The following is a 24,029-nucleotide window of genomic DNA, read 5'->3' on the forward strand; positions in this document are numbered from 1 at the left end:
GGGTCATTGTGTTTTCATTGTCATTTGTTTCTAGGTATTTTTTTATTTCCTCTTTGATTTCTTCAGTGATCTCTTGATTATTAAGTAGTGTGTTGTTTAGCCTCCATGTGTTTGTGTTTCTTACAGATTTTTTCCTGTAATTGATATCTAGTCTCATAGCGTTGTGGTCGGAAAAGATACTTGATACGATTTCGGTTTTCTTAAATTTACCAAGGCTTGATTTGTGACCCAAGATATGATCTATCCTGGAGAATGTTCCATGAGCACTTGAGAAGAATGTGTATTCTGTTGTTTTGGATGGAATGTCCTATAAATATCAATTAAGTCCATCTTGTTTAATGTATCCTTTAAAGCTTGTGTTTCCTTATTTATTTTCATTTTGGATGATCTGTCCATTGGTGAAAGTGGGGTGTTAAAGTCCCCTACTATGATTGTGTTACTGTCGATTTCCCCTTTTATGGCTGTTAGTGTTTGCCTTATGTATTGAGGTGCTCCTATGTTGGGTGCATAAATATTTACAATTGTTACATCTTCTTGGATTGATCCCTTGATCATTATGTAGTGTCCTTCCTTGTCTCTTGTAATAGTCTTTGTTTTAAAGTCTATTTTGTCTGATATGAAAATTGCTACTCCAGCTTTCTTTTGATTTCCATTTGCATGAAATATCTTTTTCCATCCCCTCACTTTCAGTCTGTATGTGTCCCTAGGTATGAAGTGGGTGTCTTGTAGACAGCATATATACGGGTCTTGTTTTTGTATCCATTCAGCCAGTCTATGTCTTTTGGTTGGAGCATTTAATCCATTTACATTTAAGGTAATTATCGATATGTATGTTCCTAGTACCATTTTCTTAATTGTTTTGGGTTTATTATTGTAGGTCTTTCCCTTCTCTTGTGTTTCCTGCCTAGAGAAGTTCCTTTAGCATTTGTTGTAAATCTGGTTTGGTGGTGCTGAATTCTCTTAGCTTTTGCTTGTCTGTAAAGGTTTTAATTTCTCCATCATCTCTGAATGAGATCCTTCCAGGTAGAGTAATCTTGGTAGTAGGATTTTCTCCTTCGCCACTTTAAATATGTCCTGCCAGTCCCTTCTGGCTTGCAGAGTTTCTGCTGAAACATCAGCTGTTATCCTATGGGGATTCCCTTATGTGTTGTTTTTCCCTTGTTGCTTTTAATATTCTTTGTATTTAATTTTTGATAGTTTGATTAGTATGTGTCTTGTGTTTCTCCTTGGATTTATCCTGTATGGGACTCTCTGCGCTTCCTGGACTTGATTAACTATTTCCTTTCCCCTATTAGGGAAGTTTTCAACTATAATCTCTTCAAATATTTTCTCAGTCCCTTTCTTTTTCTCTTCGTCTTCTGTGACCCCTATAATTTGAACGTTCATGCGTTTAATGCTGTCCCAGGGGTCTCTGAGACTGTCCTCAGTTCTTTTCATTCTTTTTTCTTTATTCTGCTCTGCAGTAGTTATTTCCACTATTTTATCTTCCAGGTCCCTTATCCATTCTTCTGCCTCAGTTATTCTGCTATTGATCCCTTCTAGAGAATTTTTAATTTCATTTATTGTGTGGTTCATCACTGTTTGCTCTTTAGTTCTTCTAGGTCCTTGTTAAATGTTTCTTGTATTTTCTCCATTCTATTTCCACAATTATGGATCATCTTTACTATCATTATTCTGAATTCCTTTTCAGGTAGACTGCCTATTTGCTCTTCATTTGTTAGGTCTGGTGGCTTTTTATCTTGCTCCTTCATCTGCGGTGTGTTTTTCTGTCTTCTCATTTTGATCAACTTAATGTGTTTGGGGTCTCCCTTTTGCAGGCTGCAGGTTCGTAGTACCCGTTGTTTTTGGTGTCTGCCCCCAGTGGTAAGGTTGGTTCAGCGGGTTGTTTAGGCTTACTGGTGGAGGGGACTAGTGCCTGTGTTCTGCTGGATGAGGCTGGATCTTGTCTTTCTGGCGGGCAGGTCCACGTCTGGTGGTGTATTTGGGGGTGTCTGTGGCCTTATTATGATTTTAGGCAGCCTCTGTGCTAATGGGTGGGGTTGTGTTCCTGTCTTGCTAGTTGTTTGGCATAGGGTGTCCTGCACTGTAGCTTGCTGGTCATTGAGTGGAGCTGGGTCTTGGCATTGAGATGGAGATCTGTGGGAGATTTTCGCCGTTTGATATCACATGGAGCTGGGACGTCTCTTGTGGACCAGTGTCCTGAACTTGGCTCTCCCACCTCAGAGGCACAGCACTGACGCCTGGCTGGAGCACCAAGAGCCTGTCCTCCATACGGGTAAGAATAAAAAGGGAGAAAAAATAGGAAGAGAGAAAGAGGATAAAATAAAATAAAGATAAAATAAAGTTATTAAAATAAAAAATAATTATTAAGAAAAAATTTTTTTAAATTAAAAAAAAAACCGGACGGACAGATCCTAGGACAAATGGTGAAAGCAAAGCTATACAGACAAAATCTCACACAGAAGCATACACATACACACTCACAAAAAGAGGAAAAGGGGAAAAAATAATCTATCTTGCTCCCAAAGTCCACCTCCTTAATTTGGGAGGATTCGTTGTCTATTCAGGTATTCCACAGATGCAGGTACATCAAGTTGATTATAGAGATTTAATCCGCTGCTCCTGAGGCTGCTGGGAGGGATTTCCCTTTCTCTTCTTTGTTCGCACAGCTCCCAGGGCTCAGCTTTGGATTTGGCCCCACCTGTGCGTGTAGGTCTCCGGAGGGCGTCTGTTCTTTGCTCAGACAGGACGGGGTTAAAGGAGCCGCTGATTTAGGGGCTCTGGCTCACTCAGGCCGGGGGGATGGAGGGGCACGGAGTGCGGGGCGAGTCTGCAGCGGCAGAGGCCGGTGTGACGTTGCATCAGCCTGAGGTACGCTGTGTGTTCTCCTGGGGAAGTTGTCCCTGGATCCCGGGACCCTGGCAGTGGCGGGCTGCACAGGCTCCCCGGAAGGGAGGTGTGGATAGTGCCCTGTGCTCGCACACAGGCTTCTTGGTGGCGGCAGCAGCCTTAGCGTCTCATGCCCGTCTCTGAGGTCCGTGCCGATTGCCGCGGCTCGCGCCCGTCTCTGGAGTTCCTTTAAGCAGTGCTCTTAATCCCCTCTCCTCGCGCACCAGGAAACAAAGAGGGAAGAAAAAGTCTCTTGTCTCTTCGGCAGGTCCAGACTTTTCTCCGTACTCCCTCCCGGCCAGCTGTGGAGCACTAACCCCCTGCAGGCTGTGCTCATGCCGCCACCCCAGTCCTCTCCCTGCGCTTCGACCGAAGCCCAAGCCTCAGCTCCCAGCCCCGCCCGCCCCGGCGGGGGAGCATACAAGCCTCTCGGGCTGGTGAATGCTGGTCGGCCCTGATCCTCTGTGTGGGAATCTCCCCGCTTTGCCCTCCGCACCCCTGTTGCTACTCTCTCCCCCGCGGCACCGAAGCTTTCGCCCTCCGCCACCCACAGTCTCCGCCCGCGAAGGGGCTCCTAGTGTGTGGAAACCTTTCCTCCTTCGTGGCTCCCTCCCCCTGGTGCAGGTCCCATCCCTATCCTTTTGTCTCTGTTTATTCTTTTTTTTTTTCCCTACCCAGGTACGTGGGGAGTTTCTTGCCTTTTGGGAGGTCTGAGGTCTTCTGCCAGCGTTCAGTAGGTGTTCTGTAGGAGTTGTTCCACGTGTAGATGCATTTCTGGTGTATTTGTGGGGAGGAAGGTGGTCTTACTCTTTTGCCATCTTGAAGCTCCTGCCCCTAAAATTTTTAAGATTTAAAATTTTTTAATGAAAAAAAAATTTTTTAATTAAAAAAATTTCTAATTATAATTTTTAAAATTTTAAATTAAATTTTTTTAATTATAATTTTAGAATTTAAAAAATTTTATAATGTTAAAAGAACATTTATATATATATAATGTTTATATATATATAACTGAATCACTTTGTTGTACACTGAAAACTAGCACAATATTGTCAATCAACTGTAATTCAATTTTAAGAATTCAGCAAAATATTTAAAGGTACCATACCCAGTATTGTGGAGAATGTATGGAAACAGCACACTCATACACCTATTGGTGGAATTCTTAATTGTACAATCTTTTGGGAGGACTATTTGGCACCATGTTAAAAAAAACCTCGACAAATACACTTCATTTTAATGTTCCACTTCTAGGAACTTAACCTAAAGAAATTGTTAGGAATTTGTAGCAAACTGAATGGTCCACAGTTCAAGATTCATAAAATAAATTTTGGTACCTCCCTACAATGGACAAGTTCAAGGCCATTAAAAATCATGCAGAACAATATTTAATGACAATATTTATGACATTGTTAAATGAAGAAAGGAGATGACATTAATAGCATCTTAGGTTTCATCCTGATTCTGCAAATGCCAACAGTTGATTAAACAGCTGAACATGGCTCAATTCTCTCTGAAGGTGTAGTTACCTGTAATTCTAATATTTACTTTAGTGATTATTGGTCTTTTTCAATAAAAAAGAACTCTTGGGCTTCCCTGGTGGCGCAGTGGTTGAGAGTCCGCCTGCCGACGTAGGGGACGCAGGTTCGTGCCCCCGTCCGGGAGGATCCCACATGCCGCGGAGCGGCTGGGCCCGTGAGCCATGGCCGCTGAGCCTGCGCGTCCGGAGCCTGTGTCCCACAATGGGAGAGGCCACAACAGTGAGAGGCCCGCGTAATGCAAAAAAAAAAACCACAAAAAAACCCTCTCTTTTAATTAGAAAACAACCTCATATGTTCCTACATGTATCTACACCAAAGTTCAAATACCTAATTAAATATTTGACATGAGGATGTTTATGCTAGTTGCATTTTCCTAAACAGCAATACCTCACTTTACTCTCAGGGATGATTAGGGGATGAGAGGAGTGTGTGAATTGGGACGCTGTCTCAATTTTTAGTCTTTTTTGGATGGCCTGAAATCTTCCTTTGGCTTAATCAACAAGGGTCATCATGCCTATTTACAAACCAGGCACTTCCTTTGTTCTCCTGGCTGACAGACTGCCTTTGTGGCAATTTCCAAAGCAGATTCCTTGAGATCTGGTCCCCAGGGATGTCAGTGGGCTTAATGAGATTAGGGGAAAGAGCTAGTAGTGTTTTGGCAGCTAAGTAAGTTTTGGAAACAGTTGTAAAGTTTAATTTTCAAAAAGTTACAAAGCATGAATATCTCATACAAATATAAAATCAAAATGTGTCAAGGGTTGATTAAAGTCATTTACCAACGGGATGGTAAAGCCTCAAGGAGCATGTGAGGAACAAGAGTCCATTTGTTAATCAGGAAAGATTTTATTTTTTTTATTTATTTATTTTTGCGGTACGCGGGCCTCTCACTGTTGTGGCCTCTCCCGTTGCGTAGCACAGGCTCCGGACGCACAGGCTCAGCGGCCATGGCTCACGGGCCCAGCCACTCCGCGGCATGTAGGATCTTCCTGGACCGGGGCACGAACCCGTGTCCCCGGCTATCGGCAGGCGTACTCTCAACCACTGCGCCACCAGGGAAGCCCAGGAAAGACTTTATTTTTAAATGTAGAATGAGATTACTGCATTACTACAAACATGGCTAATTTCCCACAGGGCAATAAATGATACTTTTGGGCGTGAGCTCTGCTCTAAGACAAATATCAGTTGCTGTGCTATCAGTTTTCTTCAAGTTAATCTCCTTTAGAACTTTAAAACATCCTAACCAATACTAAGTAGCAAGTCAGAAGAAGGTTTTTCTAGCAAGCTTGTTAGAAAGTGAGCGGGACACTGAAACAACAACTCATAATCCCTTTTTTCCTCTTTCCAAAATTTGGATAAATTTTCTTAATAAACACATTAAGCCCAAGCTAAACAGGTTTCCTTCCTACTGGGCGTTAATATACATATAGCTGGTATGTGAAACAAGCGGTATTTGTAACACACTGGAAATTCAGTTTTACTTTTGTCTCCTACAGTCCGTACAAAGGTTATTGAGCAGAGGTAATCTTCCCTTGTTCCTGGAAGAAACTCAGGCAGGCACAAGGATGTCCTGCTATTCTGAGGTAACAGTCAGTTCTAGCTCTGCACCAGATCTCCTTCCCTTCCGCAGTGCGGGTGGGGCAGGTGGCTGGCTTCTCCACTCTCTCCCCGTCTTGCCCTCAGAGCCTCTTCTTCGCTCCCCGTCTTCCTGCTCCTGCATCCCGTCCAGTTCCTTGGACGCACTCCAGTGTTGGAAAAGGGTCGGGGCAGAGCGGCGTATAGAGTAGGAAAGCCCCTCTTTGAACTGGCATGGTCCAGGATGCTCTCCGGGCAGGGTAGATGTTTGAAACTGACTAATGAGTCAGTTGCCTTCTGCAGGTGATACCACAGGATCCCAGGAGAGTCCTGCTGTTGGGGACCCTTGTTCCCCTGATCCAGGCTGATGCGTCACTATTCGGGATGCTCATTTGGTCCTCCTTCCTCAGCCCCTAAGAATTTAGCCTTGGCCTCCAGCATCTTGCTATTGGGTCCCCTTGGGCTTTGCAGAGTATCTGTAGGGCACAAGATGACCACATGATAGCACTCTCTGGCATGACCCACATCCGGTCTTCAGGAAGCGTTTGTGTATCCCGTCCTGACAAATGGTGGGAGTGTAGGCTGATCCCAGCGCAGCCACCCTCGTCCTGTGCACACAGCCCACTTGAGCATCTTAGGTTGAATCAAGCACTGGTCTTCTGTGTCTCCAATTCAGGGTATGCTTTCCAGGCTTGATAACTGCCACACCACATACTCACAGACTGAGAAGGTGTTAGGGGAATATGTTACCCTTGTGTTAAAGAAACATGATTGAAATGTAAGACCGTATACTATAAAACTCCTAGAGGAAAACATAGGCACAACACTCTTCCACATAAATCACAACAATATCTTTTTGGATCCGTCTCCTAGAGTAATGAAAATAAAAACAAAAATAAGCAAATGGGACCTAATTAAACTTAAAAGTTTTGCAGAGCCAAGGAAACCATTAAAAAAAAAAGCCCACAGAATGGGAGAAAATATTTGCACATTATGCGACTGACGAGGGATTAATTCCCAAAATATATAAACAGCTCATACAACTCAATATCAAAAAAAACCAAACAACCCAATCAAAAAACGGGCAGAAGATCTAAATAGACATTTCTCCAAAGAAGACATACAGACCTCCAACAGGCACATGCAAAAGTGCTCAACATTGCTAATGATTAGAAAAACGCACATCAAAACCACAGTGAGGTGTCACCTCACTCCCTTCAGGTGGCCGTCATGGAAAAGTCTACACGTAATAAATGCTGGAGAGGGGGTGGAGAAGAGGGAACCCTCCGACACCATTGGTGGGAATGTAAATTGGTGCAGCCACTATGGAGAACAGTGTGGAGGCTCCTTAAAAAAACTAAAAATAGAATTACTATATGATCCTGCATTCTCACTCCTGGGCATATATCTGGAGAAAACTCTAATTCGAAAAGACACATGCACCCCAGTGTTCATAGCAGCACTATTTACAGTAGCCAAGACATGGAAGCAACCTAAATGTCCATCGAGAGATAAATAGATAAGGAAGATGTGGTACATATATACAATTTAATATTACCCAGCCATAAAAAAGAATGAAATAATGCCATTTGCAGCAACATGGATGGACCTAGAGATTATCATATTAAGTGAAGTAAGTTACACAGAGAAAAACAAGTATCATATGATATCACTTATATATGGAATCTAAAAAAAATGATGAACTTATTTACAAAATAGAAATAGACTCACAGACATAGAAAAGTAATTTATGGTTACCGAAGGGGAAAGGGGGTGGGGGGAGGCTGGGATCAACATATACACACTACTGTATATAAAATAGATAATCAGCAAGGATCTACTGTACGGCACAGGGAACTCTACTCGATATTTTGTAATAATCTAAAAGGGAAAAGAATCTGTAAAAGAATATATATATATACATATATATATATATACATATATATATACACACACACACACACACACACACACACACACACTGTGCTATATACCTGAAACTAACATGACATTGTAAATGAAGTATACTTCAACATAAAAAAAAAAAGAAAGAATAAACATGATTCACTTTAGAGTTTGGATTCACTTTTGAGTTTGTAATGATTTGTATTGTGCTAAGATACAGAGAAATGATGGTGGTATTTACTTTAGAAATTCCTGGTAGATGTCCCATTATTTTCTGTGTGTGCATAATTAATAGATTCACACGTATTTAGGTAAAACACATGTGATGTAACTTTTAGGAAGAGAACCCTCTTCAGCAGTTTAGACGTGAGGAAGGCTGGTGTAGAGGCTGGAAATGTGGACTTGACTTCCTGCAGTGCCTGAGATGGACCGATTGCTTACATTCCTTTGAGACTCAGTTTTCTCATCTGTAAAAATGTCGCTCATAGTGAGGTTTGAATTAGGTAGCAGAGCCCTATCAAACTGTCGGCAGTGCGTTATTCTAGCATGCAAAATCTGAATTTGAACAGCTCTGTAAATGGCCTTCTTCAATTTCCTATTCGTCACCAACTTCATAGATTTATCAGGTGATGAAATGCAATGAAAATTTGTCACCTTTGAGCATTAAGCATTTATGGTGTCAAGATTATGGGCTCGTGGCTTTTCTGCAAGGCTGGCCCACAGAAATTTGTTCTTTCAGGGTGGGTTGCCCACGGCTCCCGGGAGGCGGGATGCAGGGGGTGAGTTCATGGTCACAGGGAGGTCCAAGGTGCTGTAAAGCACAATGTCAACAAGTTTGCAGTGTGACTCTCAAATATGTACGAAAGGAACACCTGTCAAAGATTTTATTCAACTTGTAATTAATGGGGGAACCAGTAAGATAACAAGTCTGGTTTAAAAGGGAATTTGAGGAACAGAGATTTATATAGTCAGTCCCGGGAACACTGAAACGAATTGGCTAGTAGAGACAAAATGGGTTAATGTCCTACAGGGCAGTAACCTCTGGGCTGACCTTTTCCATCTGATAGAAATCCACACATCACAGTAGGCTTCACAGTAGCTGGGCTTTAAGGAAATGACCAATAAAGTCAAACTTGGTGCATTCCACTAAATGGCTGAATAATCCATTCTCTATGTAAACTGAATTGACCTGTCAATCACCTTTTTACCTCTTGTGTCAGTTGGGGCCTCTGGAAGCAGACAGTGAATGCGAGTGGGCTGGTGGGGGCGTGTGGGTTGAATCGGGTCCTGCCCCCAAGAAAAAAAGATACGTTGGAATCCTAACCCCTGGTGGCCGTGAACGTGACTTTATTTAGAAAGAGGATCCTTGCAGATGTGATCAAAATGTAAGCTGGGAGGCGGTCACCCTGGAGCAGGCTGGGCTTTTAGTCCGACACGACTAAAGAGAAGCAGACACACAGGACAGAGTGCCACGTTCAGGACGGAGGTGGAGACGGGTGACATGGCTACGAGCCGAGGGGCACCCCAAGGGCTAGGGGCCCCCGGAAGCTGGGACCGATTCCTCCCTCGGTCCTCAGGGGGAGCGCGGCTCTACTGACACCTCGATTTCGGACTTCTAGCCCCCAGAACTGTAAGACAACGAACTGCTATCGTGTGCAGCCACTGGGTTTGTGGTAACACGTTCTGGCAGTGATAGGAGACGCATGGGGCGGGGGAAAGCTTGCGAAAGACCCAAGGAGAGGAAGCAAAACTGAGCGGGAAAAGCTCGCAGGTCACAATGTGGGCCTGACGCGCGCGTGTGGAAGGCACAGAGGAAAGCCGCAGGGCCGGGCAGGGAGGGCCCTCGCCTAGGCTGGCAATCTGGCGAAGCTTTGGTCAGCTCAACGGGAGGGCCAGGGTCAAGGCTGTCCCTTAAAGGAGTCCCACTTTGGGCAAACACGGTCCTGGCCAGTCCTTGGCTGGGGGCTGCCTGGAAGGGCATGGCCGCGATTGAAGGCTGGATGGAGCCCCCAGACGCTGTGGCTACAGTGTCACTGGCAGTGGGCTCTGTCTTGGAGGGAGATTCAAGCGCACCCACCCTGGCAGCCCCGCTACCGCCTGCCACAGGCCTCCGCTCAGCCGCTCCAGGGCTCCTGGGCAGTGGGGCGAACTACGGTCTGTTGCTTCTCGAGGACTCAGGGCCATGACGATGCGCGCTGGCCCCTCCGCCACCGTCCGTTCAATTCCTCCTGCCCTCCTCTGTCTGTCCTGCTAGTCCTGGTGGCTGGCTTGGTGGTGTGACCCCAGCCCTCGTCTCTGAGGATCCGATCCTCTTCTCGGGTTGGTGTTGCTGCACTTGACCGTTCCTGGTCACAGTCGTCCCAAGTGGATCACCGCGGTGACTGCTGCCCTTGCTGTGGGGCGGCAACTCTACCCCTAGTGGTGCTCAGAGCCAATTACCCCTGCCAAGGTGGGGCTTGTCCCCTTACCTCTGGGTCTCTGGACACATGGGCACAAAGCAGCCATATCCTGTAGCTCGGTGGGCACTTCATTGTGTCCCCTGGCTTTCCAGAGTGCAGAGGGGGAGGGATGGCCAGCAGGAAGGCCCCCAGTGGGCCCTGGAGAAGGATGGGAAGCAGGACGCTCCCACTCCTGCCCTTTGGTTCTCGGACCCTTGCGTCCTCTCTACTGGAGACGCCGCCGCAGAGGCCTCCGGCTCAGAGCACACGACCTGGAAGATGGCATCTCAGCCTGGCGGCAGAGGGCTGTTTCCAAACGGGCCCCTCCGCTGTGCTGGGGGCAGGACCTCGAGTGCTGGGTCCCGCCGGGGCTGGGATGTGCAGGATGCTGAAGTGGGTCTCTAGGGTGAACGCTAGGTGGGTCAGAAACTTCACAGCCCCCAAGTGTGGTGCTGGCTGAGGTTCTGTGGACAGGAAGGGCAATCCGGCCTGGAATAAGTGCTTATTCCTGTAGGACAAGTTGTACACCTTCCCAGGATGCTGTAAACTTGCCGCTAAGTGGCTGATTGGTTCTATCAGAAAATAGTGCCACTGCGGGGTCTCTGGGATGGTTTCAGTTGCTGGGAGGTTGGACGTTCAGAGGCAGAGGTATCTAGATCAGCCTTGGCAAGTAGGGGTCCATGCCATGGGGCTCACGTCGGCTGTCCATCTCTGGCACTACCGCCACTCCAGTTCTGTGACCTTCTTTCCAGTGCTGGGGTGGCTGATGACAAAGGCTGGCTGATGTCCACAGGCTGAGTCCGTCTGTCGATGTAGCTGACTGGCGGGCGCCTCTTCTGTGGTGGATGCTTTCTGCTGAGCGTGGTGTGCGCTCTCCAGGTCTTCCCACCCTGAGCCCACACCCTGATGTCCATCCACATAGGCGTCCTCCATCCCAGACCTCCTCATCCTTGGTCTTTCAGGTGCCCAAAATAGCCAGCCAGGTCATTCACCACTGCCCGTGAGTCCATATATATTTTTATCCTGGGCTGCTTTTCCTTTGACTCAGCACGTGCAGTCAGGTACACTGCCCATCGGGAAGGCTCCCCCATACCGCTGTCTTTCGAGGTAACTGCTGAGTGTGGCTACAAGGAAGCTGCCATCCATTCTCTGGCTTGAATTCTCTCACCGAGCCAACCCCTCGTCGTCAAGTGTGGACACTTGCTTCCTGCTGCATCTGGTTTGACGGGACCACCGCCACCACGTGGCTATTCGTGTCAGTTGAGGTGGGGAGAGGTGTGACACGTGCAGCCGTGGTGGGGGCAGGGGTCTGGCTCCTGCTTACACGGCTCACGTGTGCCCTCTTGTCCTGCTGGGGCTCAGCCTGGAGGCACCGTCTTGTTATGGATTGCCTCTGGGCTCCCCTGGTCCTATGAGTCTGACAGAACCCAGGTCATGACGGGCAGTGCTGCTGTGTGGCCACTTGGTGTCCATGGTCAGACATTCAGTCCCTTCCAGAGCCCTGTAGCATAATCAGGGGCTGTTTTCCAAGGAGCAGACCTGGGTCTGCGTGCGCCTCTCCCTTGAGCTGGCCGATGGCTCCTCACAGCATCACCTGCACCAGCTTCAGGCCCGTAGGATCATGTGGCCCGAGCAGAACTGCTTTGCCTGTAGCCTGGGCCCAGTGAAGACTTCCTTCCTGCTCCAGGCCCCATGCGAAGGGCTGCCTTTGGGTCACCTGGTATATGGACTGGATGGGTTGTCCTGAGCGTGGGATGCATCACCAGAATCCAAAGAGGCTTCTTCCTCTGTGGTGAGGGATGCCAGGAGTTGCAGTCAGTCTTTCACTTAGTACGTGTGTCCCAGCACACCCCTGACCGTCATACCCCGAGGCACCAGGCTGGGGGGGGGGGGGGCTTGCAAGCCTCTGAATCTTTGTGCGGATTATCTCTGTGTCTTATCAAAGCCTCCGGTGTGCTTGCTTGTCCAGTTGGACCAGCTTGACGCCAGCACTGTATGTTGTACGTACCTGGAAAGTTTGACTACTTTCTCATGGGTTGGGTCAGGCACATAAATTGGTAGAAAAACATGACACACATCTCCAATATAGAAATATGTGCTCCTAAAGCAGGACAAGAAAGATTAAGGAGGAATTCCCTGGTGGTCCAGTGGTTAGGATTCTGCGCTTCCACTTGCCGGGGAAACCGGTTCAATCCCTGGTTGGGGAACTAAGATCCCGCTTGCTACAAGGCCAGGGGAAAAAAAAAAAAAAGAATGATTAAGGCAAATAGTTTGCCAATTTTCTGCTTTTTTGGGGATTGAGTCATCAGGTCAGATAACATGTAATGTGACAAAAACGAGTTAAGTTTTACAGTGTTGAAATTTGCCATCAAACCTGATTTTGAGCACTGCTTTAAATCAATTGGCTTTAAGAAAGAAGAAATTTGTTTTTCCTTAATAGGCTAGATCTAGGGCATTCATGTTCATAGGAATTTCTTGAACGGTTGGGTACACTTACAAGGAAAAAAAAAGACAACTTGCTGGGCAGGCTTAGCAAACGCTGTTAGTGTTCGACCTACATGCGAACATTTCAGGTGTCTGAGTACCTACTAGTCACGAGGCTGACCTCTCTGGTCACCGAAAAATGGAGATACCAGTTGAGCAAATCTGGAAGCGCGAAATATTCACCCTACGTCACACAGTCTCGATAACTTTGTCTAGAAGTGGGTGCCACCTACAAATATTTAAAGGGCTTAGTTGATGTAGTTCTAAGTGTAATAAATTTCTTACGTAATCCTCAAATTCCCAGACACACGTAGCATCACCCTCTTTGAACTTGCAGGATACCGCATCAGTAGACAGAGCCCTGTGCTGCATTACCCCCGCTGACCAGCTGGAAGTATTCTAGGTGTTTGTTTTTGTTAATAGACCAGATCCATGAAATCACTGCTCACAGGAATTTCTTGAACTGTTGTACACACTTACAGGAAGCAGATAGATCTTAAGCTGCTGACCCTCAAACATTTCAGTTCAGTGATGTCTGAGTAGCTGCTGAGACAAGGCCTCTCTGGTAACTGGAAGGTGGAGGTGCCATCTGATTTATCACAGAGTCTCTGGCATCTAGCACGATGCCTGGCACACAGCGTATAGTCTATAAGTGGTAGTTTTTTTAAAAAAATAAATTTATTTATGTATTCATTTATTTATTTCTGGCTGCGTTAGGTCTTCGTTGCTGCGCACGGGCTTTCTCTAGTTGCGGTGAGCAGGGGCTACTCTTCGTTGTGGTGCACGGGCTTCTCAGTGCGGTGGCTTCTCTTGTGGGGAGCACGGGACCTAGGGCATGCGGGCTTCAGTAGCTGCAGCACTTGGGCTCAGTAGTTGTGGCACACAGGCTTAGTTGCTCTGTGGCATGTGGGATCCTCCCGGACCAGGGCTCGAACCCGTGTCCCCTGCATTGGCAGGTGGATTCTTAACCACTGCGCCACCAGGGAAGTCCCCTAAGTGGTAGTTTTCATTATGATCCCCTGCTCCTTTGTAAAAATCTACTCCCCTCCCTCCTCCCCCCACAAATGTCCCAGTTACCAAAAGACATTGCCCCCGAGTCTCTTATTATTTACCATAGCTTTGTTTCGGCTTAACATGGATTACAACCTAAGTGCCAGTCGTACTGCTTCACTGGGGGCCCCGCAGAGAAGAACCGCCTTCCACTTCCTCAAGGGTTCACCCCTCTTATCTCACCAAGAAGGTGAAAGGATGGGGGGAGTGAGGGAAGCTCTCCAGGACCTTCAAAAAGGAACGTGCTAACCACTGGCTCTAAGAACTATGTTATCAGAACACAAGGCCCTGGGAGAATAAGTCCAAAAACAGAGAAGCTGTTTTTGAACTGTTTTTTTGTTGCTGTTGTTAGTGCTGGGTGACTAAATCAAAGCCTCTTTCTTCCCCACTTGATGTGCTGGGAAGGGGCCAATGATTTCTTAAGCTGACAACTGTTTTCTAGAGCAGGGGGCTCTAAAGTCTCGGGTAGTAGAAGACTATGGTCCAAACCAGGCCAAAAGAAACAGGCTGGGGCAGGGAAGTATGGTAACTGCCCTGCAGAAAAGGCAAAGTCAGGGCCCCAAGAGGAAAAGGGCATTCTTTGCACCTCAGAGACACTGCAGAACCAGTGTAACGCTAAGTGATGTTGTTAAAAGGGGAAAAAACAAAACCCCGGAAGAACCTTTCAATCGCACTCAACTTGGATTAGAGGTGAGTCCACCCTTACAGAGGCGGGAAACATCGAGCCCCAGAGTGGCACTGAGTCAGGCCCTCCCACCTCCTCCTCCGCAACTCCTTTTGGCAGCTGGGCCAGGTTTCCGCTGAGGCCATACAGACCCCGGAAAGACCAGAGAAGTCTCTCTGGATGGCCAAGGTGGGAAGGACACTTCTCAGAATACAGATACTTTTACTATGGAAGGAGCCAGGACAGTTCTAGGGGCATTTGCATGCCCAAATCTTCCCCACTTTCTCCCCAGCTCAGGACCTAGGCTCACAGAGACTTGGCAAGCACAGTCTCTACACCTGACCTTCCTCCCCTGAAAGAAAATCTGGAAGTGTGCCCCTTCTTGCCCACAGGTGTTCCCCTCAGGGCCTCCTGCGGGGGTGGTTCCGTGGCAGGGCCTGGTCTCATCTGGCTCCCGCCCGAGCCGTGAGGTCTTCCAAAGCATTGTCCTGGTCACTGTTGTGTAATAGCAGAGCTTCCTTAATATCTTTCAGTCCGAAGCCACTGGCCGGCTTCCAGCTCATCCCACTGTAGCTCGGAGCACAGCAGAGCAGGGTAAGGCCGGGCAGGGATGCACTGCGGCTGCCAGGGCATCTCAGGGCTCCTCAGAAAGGCGCTGCTTTGGACCGCGGCTTGGATGGACTCTGACACAACAGAAGGCCACCTCGAGCTCCCCGGCTGCAGGAGGGAAGCTGTGGGAGTGCTATCCTCCCTGGTAGAAGAGCTGCCTCGGGAGCCTGCGCCCCAGTGCTCTATGTTCAGACGGGCGGATCCCCCCCATCATAGAGTCACAGATGCTAAGCTCCATCACGGCTTGAACTCTTAGCAAGGAGAGAAGAGGCAGGAGGCTCAAAAACGATGCGGGAACTGGCTGAGAAAAGCACCAGGAAGATGAGAAATGAAGAGGGCTCTTCAAAGAGGGGGCTAAATTTTGGGGGTGACGGATTCTCAATAGCAGTGGAATCTAGGGATCTCGCTCTTTTTTCTTTTTAATTTTTAAAAAAACTTTATAAATTTATTTATTTATTTACGGCTGCATTGAGTCTTCTTTGCTGTGCACAGGCTTTCTCTAGTTGTGGTGAATGGGGGCTACTCTTTGCTGCAGTGCATGGGCTTCTCATTGTGGTGGCTTCTCTTGCTGTGGAGCACAGGCTGTAGGCACATGGGCTTCAGTAATTGTGGCACACAGGCTCAGTAGTTGTGGCACACGGGCTTAGTTGCTCCGCGGCATGTGGGATCTTCCCGGTCCAGGGCTCGAACCCATGTCCCCTGCATTGGCAGGCGGATTCTTAACCACTGCACCACCAGGGAAGTCCCGGGATCTCACTCTTATTTGAGGATTAAAATGTTTAAAGTTAAAGAGAAGTATTTCTAATTAAGGAGACATTCACTTTCTGTCCTTTAAGAGGTAGGCTTTTGACTTCTCAGTTTTTTATAACTAGCCCTTAACAAAGATGACAGTTGTGAAGGAGGTTAATCCAAGGGCTCCCTGTGGTGCCTTCCTGGGCCTTGAAGTATAGCTTGATGGCACCCGGATTGCTGTCTTTTATTCTTCTTCACTCCAGTAGAAGGAGTTGTATTTTATTCTTCTTCACTTCTGGTCCCTTGTTGGACATACCTGTGGTTTCATTCTGAGAGGCCAAAGGATTTTACCAACAAACTCAATGAGCCATCAGATCAACTTGCGGGTTAAGTCAAGTTTGAACTTTATCTATAAATAGAGGGAAACTTAGAAACATTGGTAAACCCAGGAATGTTGGCTTAAACAAGAAATGCATTTAAAAAAAAATTGAGAGACACTGTTAGGAAGCATAAATCCCATTTTAAAAAAATAGCAGAAGAGGGAGTTCCCGGGTGGTCCAGTGGTTAAGACTCTGTGCTTCCACTGCAGGGGGCGCAGGTTCGATCTCTGGTCAGGGAACTAAGGTCCCACATGCTGCGCGGTGTGACCAAAAGACTAAAAAAAAAACAAACAGAAGAAACTAGAATGATTCATCACACAAAACTCGAGGCCTTGAGTTAATATTTCCAGCGGAGAGGTCAGCCCTTGGTGTCCTGCAGGAAGTGGAGCTGAAATCTTCTCAAAGTCAAGGGCCTGCCTGCTGTCTCCCCGGACCTTGCCGTGAGGCATCCTCTCCTACTTCAGGAAACCTCTGTGTGCGGACTACAGGGCACTTACATCATCTGGAGGCAGGATCTTCCTTCTGAATTTTTTGGGTAACAGCTTTATTGAGATTTAATTCACCCCTTTAAAGTGTACAACCTGATGGTGTTTTGTATATTCAGAGTAGCACACCACAGTTTTCATCATCTCATGTTACCTTCTGAGTTGAACTTTGATTTCTCTAGGCACGCCTGTTGGCATTTTCATACGTTGGTAAGAGATATGCTAGATTTTTCACTCAATATTTCTGAGAACATATTATGGCATCCTTTGACTGTTAAACTTTGTGTCTTCACTGCTACTTCAGTTCCTTTTTTCCGCAGAGATGAGTCAACAGGCTCAGAGAAGCCAAGTGACAGCCCCAGGGCCATAGCACAGTGTTGGCCCCGTGTTCAGCGCACACTTGTCTTTTCAGGCCTCAGCGTTCCTTCTGCAAAGAGACCCCGGGCCCCAGCCCTGTACCAGCTCAAACCAAGCAGGCTGATTAAATACCCTTCTCCCTACAACCCCCCTAAAGCCCAGATTTCCTTCTTACAGGTACGTGCATTTCAAAGCATCTGAATTTCGGTCCGCACTGCCGCAGGGGGGTAGACTGTGCATCCTGCCCCTTCTCCTGGAAACCAGAGGAAAGCAGTGTGATGGGGCTTTGGGAGGCTCAAGTCCAGGCTGAAGGCGCCACCATCACTGGGACTGTACTCAGACAAGACCGCCAGCGTTACGGCAACTCTCTAGGTTTTTTTTGTTTGTTGTTTTCCTTTGTGTTTTGAGAAACAATCTCAAGTTCAGAGAGGCTAAGCTGCTTGCTCCGGGCAGTGTATCTGTCATCAAAGCTGAGTGATGTGAACAAAACCTAATGCAGAAATAATCCCAGTGATCCAACATATGTGGGTTCAGAAGCTCATTCTTTTATTTACAACGCCCCTCCCTCTCCCCTTCCTTTCCTTGTCCCGCCTGTGCGCCCCGACCCCAGCCCTCCCACTTCTCCTCTCCTGCCCGCCCTTCCCTACCCTGGGCTCCTCTTGCCAGATTTTGGGGAGTCCAGGGCAGCACCCTCCCATCTGCCTGTGATGGCCTGGCTTGTGGGTCATGAACTTTTCTTTTCTTTTTTTTTTTGGCTATGCTGCACAGCAGGCGGGATTTTAGTTCCCCGACCAGGGATCCAACCAGTGTCACCTGCAGTGGAAGCTCGGAGTCCCAACCACTGGCCCGCCAGGGATGTCCCTCGTGGGCCATGAACTTAATGTGTGGGTTGTGACCAGTATTAAATGTTGTATCTCACAGTACATCACACATGGAAATGGTTTTCTATGTGTTGTACTCTGTGGAGTCCAAGACACATTTTTGAACATTTCTGGACTCAGGAGAGAATGGGCCTCACAACTGGATGGCACCTTACCTACCCTCGGCCAGGTGATGGTTTTGACACATAGAGTGGGTGGTTAGTCCGGTTGCCAAGCCCACATCACTGCAGCCACTCATTTCTGTCAGCAAAATATTTAAGGACGATTTAGGAAGGAATAAGAAGGCTGGTCGTTTTCTGAAAGCTTCTGTTGATGCCAGGATAACGAAGGTGCTGACATCAAGCCTTGCAGGATGGGTGTCAATGGCCTGGAATGAAATCCTGGGGACAACAGGCTGCCTTCTCCTAAGATGCTCCAACCATGGTGTATTTGAGGGCACAGAGGGGAAAACTTAGATACTGAGGACAGACTCAAAAAGTTGGACTCTGGGTGAGGAAGTTTTAGGAACACCCATACTAATGTATTTCACTTATAAGACTATGTAAGTCTGAAAGTGCTTTAAATAAACATAAAATGAGGACTTCCCTGGTGGCACAGTGGTTAAGAATCCACCTGCCAATGCAGGGGACATGGGTTTGAGCCCTGGTCCGGGAAGATCCCACATGGTGCAGAGCAGATAAGCCCGTGCGCCACAGCTACTGAGCCCGCGTGCCACAACTACTGAGCCCACGTGCCTACAGCCCATGCTCCACCACGAGAAAAGCCACTGCAATAAGAAGCCCACACACCGCAACGAAGAGTAGCCCCCGCTCGCCGCAATTAGAGAAAGCCCGTGCGCAGGAAGAAAAACCCAGCACAGCCAAAAATAAATAAATAAATAAATAAAGTTTTTAAAAACCTCATTTAAAAAAAAAAAAAAGAATAAAATCCCATGAAATAAAACAAAACTTATAAGCAATAAGAAAGCGTTGTTCATCATTTGATGACAGCTTAAAAAAATACCTCTTATAATCAACGGAGCCTTAGGTTCAATGAAACTCTGTATATATGTGCACTAGGTCACAGTATAAAATATATTTTTTCCTGTAGGTTGAGGTCTAAAAGTTTGAAAGCCCCTGCTTTAGGAATTTTCATTAAAACCAACAAAAACAAACAAGCAGGCAAACAAAACCATTCTTTCCGCTTCCACATGGCTCAGTCTCTGCCCCCTTTAAGGAGCCGCTTGCACCAGCTCCACCTGCCACTCCCTCCTCAACTTTTTACTCTTTTGGAAACATTTTAAACATAATGAAATAAAACTTCCCTGCACCACATACGGATAGTTCTCAAGTGTCCACTGGGGACACCATGACCTAAGTCATCCCTGGCATGCTAGCAGCCCCTCCTGATCAGGACCCTGGCCCCCTTACAGTTTGGTTGTCTTTCTTTTTAATATATAAGTTTAGTTATTTTTGGCTGCGTTGGGTCTTCATTGCTGCGTGCGGGCTTTCTCTAGTTGCAGAGAGCGGGGGCTGCTCTTTGTTGAGGTGCGTGGGCTTCTCACTGCGGTGGCTTCTCTTGTTGTGGAGCACGGGCTCTAGGCGTGCGGGCCCAGTAGTTGTGACTCGCGGGCTCTAGAGCTCAGGCTCAGTAGTTGTGGCACAGGGGCTTAGTTGCTCTGCGGCATGAGGGATCCTCCCGGACCAGGGCTCGAACCCTTGTCCCCTGCATTAGCAGGCGGATTCTTAACCACGGCGCCACCAGGGAAGCCCAGTTCAGTTGTCTTTGAACACATACTACAAAATACACAGTTAGTTTTGTGGGACTTGAACTCTGTGTAAATGGAAGCATTCTGTGGAAGTAATTTGTCTTTCTTCCTCTTCACTCAACACTGTGAGATACAAACATGTTGTTGCTTATAGCTCTGCCCTGTCCGTTTTTCTTGTTGTATTTTATCACCATGTGACTACTCACTAATGTATATATCCTTTCACCTCATGGGCAGTTAGTTTGTTTCCAGCTTTGGGAAATGGTGAACACTGTTGCCCTGGACTTTATTGTGTCTCTTGCTGAGCAGTGTAAGCATGCATCCCAGACAGCCGGTGGGATGGCTGGGATGACAGAGTCTGCCTTTCTTCAGCTTCCTTCTGTAATTCCAGACTGTGTCTCAAAGACATAAGGCACCTCCATTCCCGCCTGTGTTACAAGGGTCCCAACACACCAAACTTAGCACTGACAGGCTTTTACAAAGTTCTTAGTCTGATGTGGCCATGCTGGAATCGAATGTTTCAAATTTGCATTTCCCTGAGTAATACAAGGATGGGTAATTTTGAATTTGTTCTTGGCCATTTGAGTTTCTTTTGTGAAGTGTTTCCTGTTAAGATTTTTGCTTTTCTTCCCCACTAACTATAGGCTTTTTTTCTCACTAACATGTAGGATTTCTTCATAATATAGAATTCTGCAGACTAATATGGTAGTGAGTAGCCTCATGAGGTTAAAATCATTAAATTAAAAAAAATCAGTTCCTCAGTTTTACTATCCATATTTCAACTGCTCAATAGCCTACACGTGGCTTCCAGCTACCTTACTGGAAAGCAGAGAACTAGAGAACATTCCTGCCCTCACAGAACATTCCACAGGACAAGACCTGAGAACATTCCCTCCTCAAAGAACATTCCAGAGGACAGGACACTACTAGAGAATATTCCCCTCCTCACAGAACGTTCCATAGGACAGGACAGGACTAGAGAGCATTCCCCCCATCACAGAATATTCCACAGGACAGAACTAGAGAACATTCCCCTCCTCACAGAAAGTTCCACAGGACAGAGTAGAGAACATTCCTCTCCAAATAGAATGTTCCACACACAGGTCTAGAGGACATTCCCCTCCTCAGAGAACATTCCACAGGACAGGACTAGAGAACATTCCCCTCTTCACAGAACTTTCCACAGGACAAAACCCGAGATCATTCCCCTCCTCACAGAACATTCCACAGCACAGGACTAGAGGACATCGCCTCCTTACAGTATATTCCACAGGACAGGACTAGAGAACATTCCCCTACTCACAGATGGTCCACAGGACAGGACAGGACTAGAGAATATTCGTCTCTCAAAGAACATTCCACAGGAGAGGATAGGACTAGGGAACACTCTCCTCCTCATAGAACGTTCCACAAGGAGCACTAGAGGATATTCACTCCAGTCAGAACTTTCTACAGGACAGGAAAGGACTAGAGAACATTCCCCTCCTCACAGAATACTGCACAGGACAGAACCAGAGAACATTCCTCTCCTCACAGAATATTCACAGGACAGAACTACAGAACATTCCCGCCCTTCACAGAACATTCCACAGGACAGAATCAGAGAACATTCTCCTCGTCTCAGGACGTTCTACAGGACTGGACAGGACTAGAGAACATTTTCCTCTTCAAAGAACATTCCAAAGGATAGGGTAGGACTAGAGAACATTACGCTCCTGACAGTACGTTCCACAGGACAGAACCAGAGAACATTCCCCACCTCTCAGAACATTCTACAGGACAGGACTAGAGAACATTCCCCTCATCACAGAACGTTCCACAGGACAAAACCAGAGAACCTTCCCCTCCTCACAGAACATTCACAGGACAGAACTAGCGGACATTCCCCTCCTCACGGAACGTTCCATGGGACGAAACCTGAGAACATTCTCCTCCTCTAAGAAAGTTCTACTGGACAACACAGGGTGGACTAGAGGACATTCCCCTGCTCACAGAATGTTCCACCGGACAGAAGCTGAGAACATTCCCCTCCTCTCAGAACGTTCCACAGAACAGAAGCTGAGAACATTCGCCTCTTCTCAGAACGTTGTACATGTAGCACAGGACTATACTAGAGAACATTCCCCTCCTCACAGAACGTTCCACAGGACAGAACCTGAAAATATTCCCATCATCAGAGAACATTCCACAGGACAGAACCAGAGCACATCCCCTCTTCACAGAACGTTCCACAGGACAGGACTGGAGAACACTCGCCTCCTCACAGAACGTTCCACAGGAAAGCACCTGAGAACATTCCCCTCCTCACAGAAGGTTCCACAGGACAGAACCTGAGAACATTCCCCCCATCTCAAAATATTTTACAGGACAGGACAGGCCTAGAGAACATTCCGCTCCTCACAGAACGTTCCACAGGACACAAACAGAGAACATTCCCCTCCTCACAGAACATTCCAGAGGACAGAACTTGAGGACATTACCCTCCTCTCAGAACGTTCCACAGGACAGAGACTGAGAACATTCCCCTCCTCTCCAAACGTTCTACAGGACAGGACAGGAGTAGAGAACATTCCCCTCCTAACAGAACGTTCCACAGGACGGAACCTGAGAACATTCCCCTCCTCACAGATGTTCCACAGGACAGGACAGGACTAGAGAAATTCCTCTCTCAAGAACATTCCATAGGAGAGGACAGAACTAGGGAACACTCCCCTCCTCAAAGAATGTTCCGCGCAGAGCACTAGAGGATATTTCCCTCCTCTCAAAACGATCTACAGGAAAGGTCTAGAGAACATTCCCCTCCCCAGAGAACATTCTACAGGACAGGACGGGAATAGAGAATATTCCCCTCCTCATAAAATATCCCACACACAGGACTAGAGAACATTCCCCTCCTCACAGAATGCTCCACAGGACAGAACCAGAGAACATTCCCCTCATCTCAGAATGTTCTCTAGAACAGGACAGGACTTGAGAATATTCCTCTCCTCAAGGAACATTCCGCAGGATAGGACAGGACTGGAGAACAATCCCCTCCTCAAAGGAAAGAACCAGAGAACATTCCCATCCTCAAAGAATGTTTCACAGGACAGTACCAGAGAACATTCTCCTTCTCTCAGAACGTTGTACAAGACAGGACAAGAGAACATTCCCCTCCTCACAGAACGTTCCACAGGACAGAACAAGAGAACATTCCCCTCCTTATAGAACATTCCACATGAGAGAACCAGAGAACATTCCCCTCCACAAGAACCTTCCAGAGGACAGTACCATAGAAAAATCCCCTCACCTGAGAATGTTCTACATGACAGGAGAGGACTGGAGAACATTCCCATTCTAACAGAATCTTCCACACAACAGAACCTGAGAACATTCCCCTGCTCTCAGAACGTTCTACAGGAAAAGGCAGGACTAGAGACATTCCCCCCCTCAGAGAACTTACCACAGGGAAGAACCAGAGAACATTCCCCTCCTCAGAGAACATTCTACAGGACAAAACCAGAGAACATTCCCTTCCTCTCAGAACGTTCTACAGGACAGGTCTAGAGAACATTCCCCTGCTCACATAACATTCCACAGGAAAGAAACAGACAACGTTCCCCTCCTCTCAGAATGTTCTAAAGGACAGGACAGGACAGGAGTAGAGAACATTGCCCTCCTAATACAATGTTCCACAGGAGAGAACCAGAGAAGATTCCCCTCCTCGCAGAACTTTCTACAGGACAGGACTAGAGAACATTCATCTCCTGACAAAACGTTCCTTAGGACAGAACTTGAGAACATCCCTCTGCTCTCAAAACGTAATACAGGACAGGTCAGGACTAGAGAACATTCGCCTCCTCACAGAACGTTCCATGGGACAGAACCAGAGAACATTCCCCTCCTCACAGAATATTCCACACAACAGCACTAGAGAACACTCCCCTCCTCACAAAACATTCCACAGGATTGAACCAGAGAACATTCCCCTCCTCACAGAATATTCCACACAACAGCACTAGAGAACACTCCCCTCCTCACAAAACATTCCACAGGATTGAACCAGAGAACACTCCCTCACAGAGCGTTCTATAGGACAGGACAGGCCCAGACTAGAGGACATTCCCCTGCTCACGGAACGTTCCACTGGACAGAACCTGAGAACATTCCCTTCCTCTGAGAACATTCCACAGGACAGAAGCTGAGAACATTCCCCTCTTCTCAGAACGTTGTACAAGGTAGCACAGGACTATACTAGAGAACATTCCCCTCCTCACAGAATGTTCCACAGGACAGGACAAGACAACATTCCCTCC

The 24,029-nt window shown here is 47.2% G+C and overlaps 1 long non-coding RNA gene across 1 annotated transcript in view; it reads left to right on the forward strand.

The window, feature by feature from the left end:
- LOC116741823 overlaps positions 1 to 17,625 on the forward strand; it is a 30,593-nt gene extending 12,968 nt beyond the window's left edge. The window contains exon 3 of the long non-coding RNA XR_004346276.1: positions 17,284 to 17,625. This is a non-coding gene — a long non-coding RNA (uncharacterized LOC116741823). The remainder of the gene's footprint in view (positions 1 to 17,283) is intronic.
- The last annotated feature ends 6,404 nt before the right edge of the window (positions 17,626 to 24,029 follow it).

The sequence above is a fragment of the Phocoena sinus genome, chromosome 16 (assembly GCF_008692025.1).
Source record: "Phocoena sinus isolate mPhoSin1 chromosome 16, mPhoSin1.pri, whole genome shotgun sequence".
Classification (NCBI taxonomy): Eukaryota; Metazoa; Chordata; class Mammalia; order Artiodactyla; family Phocoenidae; genus Phocoena; species Phocoena sinus.